This window comes from Phoca vitulina, unplaced genomic scaffold (assembly GCF_004348235.1).
Source record: "Phoca vitulina isolate PV1807 unplaced genomic scaffold, GSC_HSeal_1.0 scaffold2, whole genome shotgun sequence".
Taxonomy (NCBI): domain Eukaryota; kingdom Metazoa; phylum Chordata; class Mammalia; order Carnivora; family Phocidae; genus Phoca; species Phoca vitulina.
Genome location: NW_022589705.1, coordinates 98,276,101 through 98,285,716, shown reverse-complemented (window position 1 = coordinate 98,285,716; position 9,616 = coordinate 98,276,101). Strand labels below are relative to the sequence as shown.

Here is a 9,616-nt window from a genome sequence, read left to right as displayed (position 1 = left end):
CATTGTGGTTTAGCAGCTTTATTCATAATTGCTAAAACTTGGAAGTGATCAAAATGTCCTTCGGTAGGTGAGTGGATAAATTGTGGTCCATCCAGACAAGGGAGTATTATTTGGCACTAAAACAAAAACATCCATCGTGTCATGAAAAGACGTGGAGGAACCTAAAATACATATCACCAAGTGAAAGGAGCCAGTCTGAAAAAGCTACGTACTATGTGATTCCAAGTATATGACATTCTGGAAAAGGCAAAACTATGGAGACAGTAAGATCAGTGGTTGCCAGGGTTTTGGGAGGAGGGTGGGAGGATGAATCAGCAGAGCATAGAGGATTTTTAAGGCAGTGAAACTGTTCTCTATTATAGTGCCATATGATGGAGACATGTCATTATACATTTGTCGGTACCAACAGAATAATCAACACCAAGAATGAAGCCTAAGGTAAACTGTGGGCTTTGGGTGATAATGATGTGTCAGTGTAGGCCAGTCGATTGGAAAAAGTGTACCAGTAGGGGATGTCAGTGGTGGGGGAGGCTGCTCATGCATGGGGGGCAGGGCTCTATGGGGGATCTTTGTACTTGCTGCTGAATTATGTTGTGAACTTCAACTGCCCTTTTAAAAAGTTTTTCAATTAACAAATGTAGTCAGGACTTCTTGGAGTGATGGAAATATTCTGTATCTTGATTGTGATGGTCTAAGCATTTGTCAAAACTCATTGAAATGATGGACTTTATTTAATACAAGTTATCTCTCAATAAGGTTGATTTTTAAAAATAGAATTGTCCCTCGAGACTGCTTCCCTGCCAAGAGCCGATATTTTATGAGCAACATGTCCTGTGGCTTTGGCCACAGCCAGCTGGTTTTGGGACAAGATGGGATTGACACCGCTTCTGTCATAGCTCCGAACTTGGAGTCTGTTTATATTTTAGCACACAGCCAATCAGAATCCGAAGGCTCCCAGGTGCCAACTGGAGTTCATCACGCAGGAGGGGTGTGTGTGTGTGTGTGTGCGTGCGCGTGTGCGTGCGTGTGTGTACGTGTACGTGTGTGCATGTGCGTGCGTGTGCGTGCGCATGTGCGTGTGCGCGTGCGTGCGTGTGTGTACGTGTACGTGTGTGTGCGCGTGTGCGTGCGTGTGCGTGTGTGCGCGCGCGTGTGCGTGTGTGCGTGCGTGTGCATGTGCGTGTGTGTGTGTTGCACCCTCCCAGAAACTGCACCTAGAGGACAGGGAGAGGGGAAGGTGGGTACCAATCTCAAGGCCAAAGAGCAGGGACCAGATGGAGATCACTCCAATTTAGCTCCGTTTGGCCAGGCTTGCTGAGCGGGTGGCAGTCCCTGAGCCCAGAGCCTGTGAGGGAAGTGGGGAGGGCGAGCACAGCGTCCTGAAGGCACAGACAAATCCCAGCAGCAACAGTTTGTCCTTGGGGTGTGGAGCACGGGATCTAGAAATCTCTAACCAGGTATATTTGAGACGGTTTTGTGGCGATGGTAGGGGCTTGGCACGGCGCAGGGTTTAGCAGGTGGCAGCACAGGAAGGGCCCCTAGGAGGGGGGCGACGGCAGCGTGGGTGGCGGGGGCAGCATCACCTCTGCGTGTGTGCAACTGCCCCTGCAGCTGTAAGGGATGGGTGGGGCCAGGACCCACTGAGCACCCCCTAAGGGCAGCGGCAGGGGCTTTGCCTTTGCTAGTTTATTCCGAAGAGCTGACACTTGAGCCTACAGAGCCCACCCACACGTGTGACCATGAGAGTCCCAGAGCTTTGCCTTAGGAAGACTAGCGGGTGGGGCTGCCGCTGCCAGGGCCCATGGAAGCGAGGATCCCTGCACCTGCGCAGTCTGCAGGTTACGGACAAGAAGCAACCCCGAGAGCAGATGAAGGGGGCAGACCCACAGGCCACTTCAGAGGCAGACTACAGGTCAGATGTGAGCTGTGAAGGGGAGGGCAGAAGGAACTTTCTAGAACTCTCAGCCCTGGTGACTTGGTAGAGTAATTAATAATGATAACCATACAGGTGTATTACCGAGTGCCTATGTGAGCCAGAGATGCTGTAGACTAAAGAGTGTTTAACAATTTTTTTAAGGATTTTATTTATTTATTTGAGACCGAGAGATACAGAGAGAGAGAGCATGAGCAGGGGGAGGGGCAGAGGGAGAAGCAGACTCCCCGCTGAGCCAGGAGCCTGATGCGGGGCTCAATCCCAGGACCCCGGGATCATGACCTGAGCCGAAGGCAGATGCTTAACCATCTGAGCCTCCCAGGCGCCCCTAAAGAGTGTTTAGATACAGAATTCTAATTTCAGTCTTCACGAATCTCCCAGGAGGGGGTGATGAAGAAACAAAGTCTCACTGCGGACACATGACCTGCCCAAGGTGTCCAGGCAGGACTGAAGGCCAGAGCTGCCCCCTCACGTCGGTGGGCTCCTGATTCGGTAGGTGGGACGGGGCTGGGTGTGTGGCAAGGTAACTCCACCCAGCGCCTGCATGCAGAGAGCTGTGATAATCCCCAGGAGGCCCCAGCCCGGAGCTTGGGGAAGAGACATGGGGCTCAGGGGCTGGTAGGCGCTGGAACAAGAGGAACGGGGTCATCTGTGTGCAGGCAGGTGGGCGCTGGGTGGATGTGCCCCGGGTGGGGAAAGTCATGAGGAGGGATAGGGGAGGCCTGCAGGGGGAATTTTAAGGAGATATAAAAACACGGATTAATTCCTGGACACTAGGACCCCTCTGTTACCTCCCTGTCCCCCCGTCTCACCACACTGTCCTCTCTTTTCTCTCCTTCTCAAACTGCCAGCCTCCTTAATTTCCTTAAATAAGCTATGGTTTACATAGAAACTTTATCTATGAAGCCTGGGCACAAAAACCACACCTAGATTTTTTCTTTTAAAAACAACCCAAACCCAAGCGAAGTTGGAGCTCTGATTTATAAGCTCACGTCTCCTGGCACACTGGAATGGTACCATTGGGGGTGAGCATACTGGGTGAGTGTGGACCATGCTCCCTAGAGTCTGCTCGGCCACAGCTCACCCCCTGTGTTCAGGGACCATGAGAGGGAAGCCTTCATTTCCTTCCTCAACAAGGACCCAGAGCTGGTGAGTGTAGGGGATCAGGTGGCAGGAGCAGGCCAGGAGGGAGTCGGAAGTTGGGGGAGGTAGTTAGTATCAGTTTTGTTATTCATCTGTTACTCCCCCCAGTGCCAGGACCATCTCAATACTCTTTGGAGTCTTCAACTTTCTTGGCTAGTTAATTCAAGAAATCTGTCCGCACTGAAATTTGGATGGGGCATAAGCAGAAGTCAGATGAGGTTCACAAGGTAAGGAGCACAAGGTGAGAAGCAGCTTAGCTGTAGCCTGCCAATCACCCAACTCCTGGGTCTCCATGGGACCTGGTCTCTCCAGCGCTTGCCCGAGGGGACTCAGAAGCAGTTATGGGGAAAACTGTCTCTGTAAGCTGAGGGCGTTCCTTACTTAGGGTCTGGAGGCCCCTTTGGCTCTCCATTGTTCCCCTTCCAGCAAGATCTCAGGTTCCCCAATGCTGAAAACCTGGAGCCATGCTGGGGCCGGAGGAAGCTGGCAGAGCGTCTTGGCCAGCTCAGCAGCTCGGGCTCCCCAGTCCTTGATTCGATTTCTGTGCAGAGACTGATTACACTTGACTGGTTGCCAAACATCCTATTTTGGTTACTGTGCTCATAAGACTGAGCTGTGATAACAAGGATGCCTTCTTTTCACACCAACTGAGTCATGAATACGGATCTGACACAGATATTTTTGGTGTGGGTCAGAATTTTGCTCTGTTTCTAAACGTTCTCTTTTCTTCCTTTTTAAAACCAGAAGGAGATGTGAATGGCAGCCACTGAAACCTCCCCCAAAGAGGGTCGTGGACAGCTTTGATTTTGGGGTCTGCGTTTCCCACTTCCCCTGTGGGGAGGGGGTCTGGAAAAGCCTTCTCTCCCCTCCTCGTCCCTTGCTCAAACACAAACTTTCCACAGAACTCTTCATGCGCTAAATGTTCCCCGATGCTGTAAATCCCAGTTCTGTGACAGTGATTGAAAAACATGAAATCAATCACAACATTTATTAAGTATGTAAAGTGTTGTACAACACCAGGCTTTCAGCTTACACACTGAGGAGTAAGCTGCATTAAATTAATAACTTCTGAGACCTTGGGACCCCAAAATAGCCAGCAGAGAGGCCCCGGGTGAAGAGCAAATGAGTCAATGTGATCCGTTATTTGTCGTTCACAATTTAAACAAACTGCTTGATAATGTGAACATCTCAGTTAAGATGGGACGAGCCTCTCAATTACAGGTGGAGTTATTAGTTTGCTCCAGGCCTGACCTTGGAATGCTTCAGCAGTTACAGGTGACACTTGGTTCTGGGAAAAGGAAGCTCTGTAAGGGAAGGTGCTAGCCCAGGGAGGGCAGGTCCAGAAGGTGATCCTCTGGCCATGTGCCCACACGAGCCCGGGGCTGGAGCGGCTGCCCCCCAGCGACGAAGCCCTCAAACGTCTGCCTTGGTGGGGGTGGGTGCTCAACACATTCTCGGGGGGACCGAGCAGCTTAGACTGTTCTGGGCAAGTGTTTTGGAAAGTCTTATGTGCCTTTTTTAGTCTTATTTTTACAGAAGCAGGTTGTTATTGGCAACCATCGACAAGATGACTAAATGAATCAATGATGCGGGCGTTGTGCGGCCCGGTCTGGAACAAGGACCCGGTGTGTTTCCATTTCTGTATTTGGCAGTAAACCTCCATGCCCTCAGTGTGTGTGAACGCTGGGGACCGGCCCCCGCCCAACCGGCCGCTGGGATGGAGGAAGGAGGACCGCTCCCACGGACCGTTACTGTGAGGGCTCCGGCATTGAAATGTTAGCTAAATGCACCTTTTCTCGTCCTCTCCCCTCTCCAGTTAAGGACACCAAATGTCAACTGCTCTTACGTGACCTCAAGCTCAGCTTGGCAGCAGTATGTGCTCTGGGCAGAATCGCACGCAGAGGGCCCTCCAAGAGCTTAATAAGCAATCCTTCCTCGGCTTCCAGAGCTCTCTCCCAGCGGAGGGGAGAATAGGCCAGCGCTCACCCTGCAGGAGGAGGGCTGGTGCTCCAACTCCTGGGCTGTCTTTCTCCAGGAGGGGCTGTGGGACCCAAAGACACTCTGTTGCCTCTGGTCCAGATATGGCAGGGATGAGCATCATTCATGCAGGACCCCTGGAGCAGCCCCTCTGGGTCCCCTGGGCCTCTGTCAGGCATCTGGTATCTTCACCAGGAGACAAGACTTTTCCAAAGCTGACTTGTTCTCCTGGGCAAGGGAACATGGCACAAAATGCCAGAATTTGGATTAGCAACTGGGGACGAACAGCTAGGTGTCTCCAAGTGAGGGAAGAAGCCCCTTCCTGCCTGCCTCCAATCGCACGGTATGATAGCCTGATCTAGACTTTCCTTGGTCTTCTTTGGGTCATGAATGCCTTTGCGGAACTGGTGAAAGCCACTGCCTCTGGAGTGCTGCCCCTGGGCAGACTTACGGGAGTCTGCTGCTAAGTCCATAGCACCTCCAGAGCACACCTTGGACTGTTCCGGGACAGCCTGTGTGACGGAACTTTCTGTGCTGTGCAACACGGTAGCCACCAGCCGCATGTGGCTACAAGCCCCGGGAATGTGGCCACCGCAGCTGAGAACTGCACTTTCTAATCCTGTTTAGTTCTAATTAATTTATAGTATTTGACCAGCCACAGGTGCCCAATGGCTACTGCACTGGAGAACAGTCCATTGGAGGACTCTGGGATTCAATTCAGGGATTTTTGGCAAGTCAAAAATTCCAATGGACCTCTTTTGCTTGCATTTATTTGCACATTGACCTTGACTCCTTTCCACTTAGGGTCTGGGAGCAGGTGGGTTCAGCAAAGGTGTCTGGAGAACGTCAGGGCTGGTGCAACCGTGTTTGTGTCCTGTGTGTCAGCTAGCCCTCAGGTGCGCGGCCATCATGTCTGGGCCCTTACAACCTGTTAATGGATTTGTAGAACCAGCTCATGTACATTTTTCATGTACATGACAACAGTCAGACATTCTAGGAAGCCTCAAGTTTTCCCTGATAACAGTGACACTTAATCAAACAGGGCAAGATCTTTTGAGAATGATGCTAATGTTTTTATTCTCCCAGGAGATACCTTTTTGGGGGGCTTCATGGAGGAAGGGAGGGGCTTCTCATGTGAGTTTGCTTAGGAAATATAAATATCTTTGAAGAAAAAAAAATATTTAAGGGGAACACCTCCTGACCATGTCCTGCTCTAGCAGCTTGCTAACTAGACGCCATGAGATGGAAGGCACAGTGGATGGAGCACAGGCACTCCTGGTGGGTCAGGCCTCGCTGGTCATGCCAGACTGTGCATCTGAACCTGGGTAGACAGAGCGCTCAACACAGGGCATTGTTTCCGTGTCTCTGCTCTTGAGCCTGATGCAAAAAGACACCGGCTGTGACCTTCCTTGGGGCCATTCCTGTTGCCTGAGCCCCACCAGCCCTTACACTGCCACCCCCATGCTGAATTCCAATACCTAGACCTTGGGTTCCTCCATGGCCCAGCTGGACCCAAACTGACACCACCAGGGGGCCAGAGCCTTACGCTAGAGTCAGAATACGTCCACCTTTATCACAGATGAGTCTATCTAGGGAAAGAACAGATAGCACCCGATGGCCACCCTCCAAGCACATCCCTGTGTTGCCAGCACCGGGCAGCCCCTTTTCCTGCTCTGGGCTTATTCAGGTTCCTCTGTGCAAGTGACACCTTGATTCTGCCTTCTCTGTATGAAGAAAGGTGGAGTCCTGGCAGACATGGTGAGAAGATGAGTCTTACATGGGAGAGGAGGTTTAGGAGGCATTAGTCAGAGGGGCTTAGAGGGACCTGGGCCCAGTAGGAGCCCCTCCCTCGTGGTTGGGGGAAGGGTTGAGTAACTGACCTATGAAAGTGCTCAGCCCAGCCATGCGTGAAGAAGACACTCATCGGACCTGGGCTGCCATGTTTATCCCTTCTTTCTTCTTCATTCCCCTCACCTTCCGAATCTGCACTGGAACAATCCCTTCACAACAGACACTTGCCCAACACTGGTAGTGAGCTTTCCTCTTGTGCTTATTAGTTTACTTCATCATGGCAAGGTTCCTTGGGTCCTCTTGCCTCTTGTTGCAGGGGAAATATGGGACCCCATTGGCATCCTCTTTGGGAGAAGGGAGCCCTGCTTGAGGAGAAGGTGGACTAGAAGATGGTGGAAGCTGGTGTGACTTAAATTCAAAATTTAATCACCTAATTTTCTGTTATAATAAGCTAGATCTTCTTAGTTCAAGTGACTGACCATTGGTCATTTGTGTGTGGACTTAGTCACCTGTTGCTGATACTCTACTGGGGCATCTAAGAGATGTGAGGTGACGGAGGGGGTACTGTTGACATTGGCAGGATGAGCTTTCTCTCTCCCTTTCCTTTCCCTTGAGGACTCTATAACTTGGCCAGGGAGCCAAGATTTTAGTGCAAGAGACAAATATAAAGTAAGATGCCAACGGTATGGTAGGGGTGGAATCCCCTTTCCCAGCCCATGGTGGGCACCCTGTCCTTGAAGCATCCATGCATGGCTGGAGCATGGCATCAGGAATGACGCCCTCACAGGGAAGTTGCACCCAGCAATGGAGGTCAGCTCTGGTCCCAGCACCAGGACCCCATCCAATGGTTCTGGTTCTTGGGGGTGCTGTATAATTTCTAAGATTCTGGATCTTAAACTGACCTTTCTTTCGCTTTGAAATTTTGTCCAGAGTTTGGTGTTTACATGGCGTGAATGGGATATGAAAATCTCCTGCAATTATAGACTCTAATAAAGAGAAAAAGGAGATTAAAAAAATCCTTCCTCAAAAAGGGGGAGCATAACTCCCCACCCTTGAAGTATGACTGCACATAGTGATTTCCTTCCAAAGAGGATGGAGTGGAGACAGGGACAAAAGAGGAACTTTACAGTGGAGAAGGCTGATGAATACTCCTAAGCCAGGTATCGAGGTTGACATCAACAGGGATAAGTCATGTTGGTTGTAGGGACCCTTGATGTGATGAGAAGGGAACTTCGCCTCTGGGGTCTTCCTTCTAAAACCCATAACCCCAAACGAATCATGAGAAAAACATCAGACAAATCCTATAGAGGAATGCTGCACAAAATACGTGACCACGACTCCTAAAAATTATCAAGATCATCAAAAACAAGGGAGGTCTGAGAAACTGTCACAGCCAAGAGGAGCCTAAGGAGACATGATGCCTAAAAGCCATGTGGTGTCCTGGATGGGGTCCTAGGACAGAGAAAGGACGTTTGGCAAGGAAATTCAAATAGAGTGTATGCTTTAGTTAATAATAATGCATCAATGTGGGTTCATTAATTGTTACAAATGCACACTAAGGTAAGATACTAATAATTGGAGAAACCGGGTGTAGGGTATACGGGAGTTCTCTGAACCATTTTTGCACTTTTTCTGCAAATCTAAAACTGTTCTAAAATGACAAGTTTATTAAAAAACATTTCCCTTCTTCTATCTAGAGTAGTCAAAATCATGGAGATGAAAGTAGAGGGTGAGCACCAACGGCTGGCGCAGGTGGGGAGTTAGTGTTTAATGGGGACAGATGTTTGGTTTGGGAGGATGGAGACATTCTGGAGATGGATGGTGGGGATAGATGCACAACCGTGAACGTACTTACATGAACTGTATGCTTAAAAATGATTAAGAGGCCATATTGTAGGTTATGTGCATTTTACCACAATTAGGAAAAAAATTTAAATTCCCTTCTTCATCTTCTTCCCACAGTGTGTGTTGTGGTGTGGCCTGGAAACCTGCTTACACCTGCTCTCCAGACTCTGGGCTCCTTGTGGATGGTCCAACTCAAGGACAAGACTCTACACACACCACCTCTCCCATGAAGATAGCCTGTGTTGACCAGATGTCTCTGCTCCACCTTCTCTGTGTTCGTGACATCCCCATGGGCTTGGCATGAGCAGGGTTGCTCTCTGGCCAGTTTCACAGACACTCAGTGTCCTGAGGTGCATCCAGTGGGGGGTCTGGAGCCTCCCTTTGAACACAGTCTGGGAGGACTGATCCGGGAGGCCTTTGTGAACATCTAAGATTCCTCCATGAGTGCTTGTTAACTGGAGGGATGTGTGATGGTTGATTAGTCCTGTGTGCTAGGCTTTACCACCCTGGATGGGAGAACTCCCAGACGCCCTCACATCCTTGCCCTTCCCCGCTTTCTCCCGGTGACTTACTTCCACCCGTTAGTGTCCCCCTGCTGCCTTTCCCTCTGGGTGACAGCTATCCACTCTGCTCTGGCAGATTTCCCCTGTGCATGATAAATAGTCGTCATTTTCTTTCCAAGAGTCCCACAGCCAATAAAAAGCAATAAAAAGCGAAATGACACACAAATTGTATCCCCAAAGAGCCATGAAGGTCTAAGATATTGCCGCATGTGATGATCAGATGAGATTCTTTGCTTTTAAACAAATAACCCTCGCTAACAAAGAAGACTATTCAAATGAGGAAGGGGCGGGGTCTTCGGGAAAGGTGGAGAGGGTGGGCTGGTCCGGGCTCACCCCAGGAGCTAGGGTCTCTGAATGCTGTTAG

At 50.2% G+C, this 9,616-nt stretch overlaps 1 long non-coding RNA gene across 1 annotated transcript; it reads left to right on the top strand.

Moving 5' to 3' along the window:
• The first annotated feature begins 333 nt into the window (after positions 1-333).
• Positions 334-9,400, top strand: LOC116626011. The gene is made up of 4 exons (XR_004298155.1): positions 334-438; positions 2,315-2,425; positions 4,893-5,870; positions 8,807-9,400. It is a non-coding gene; the product is annotated as an uncharacterized LOC116626011 (long non-coding RNA).
• The last annotated feature ends 216 nt before the right edge of the window (positions 9,401-9,616 follow it).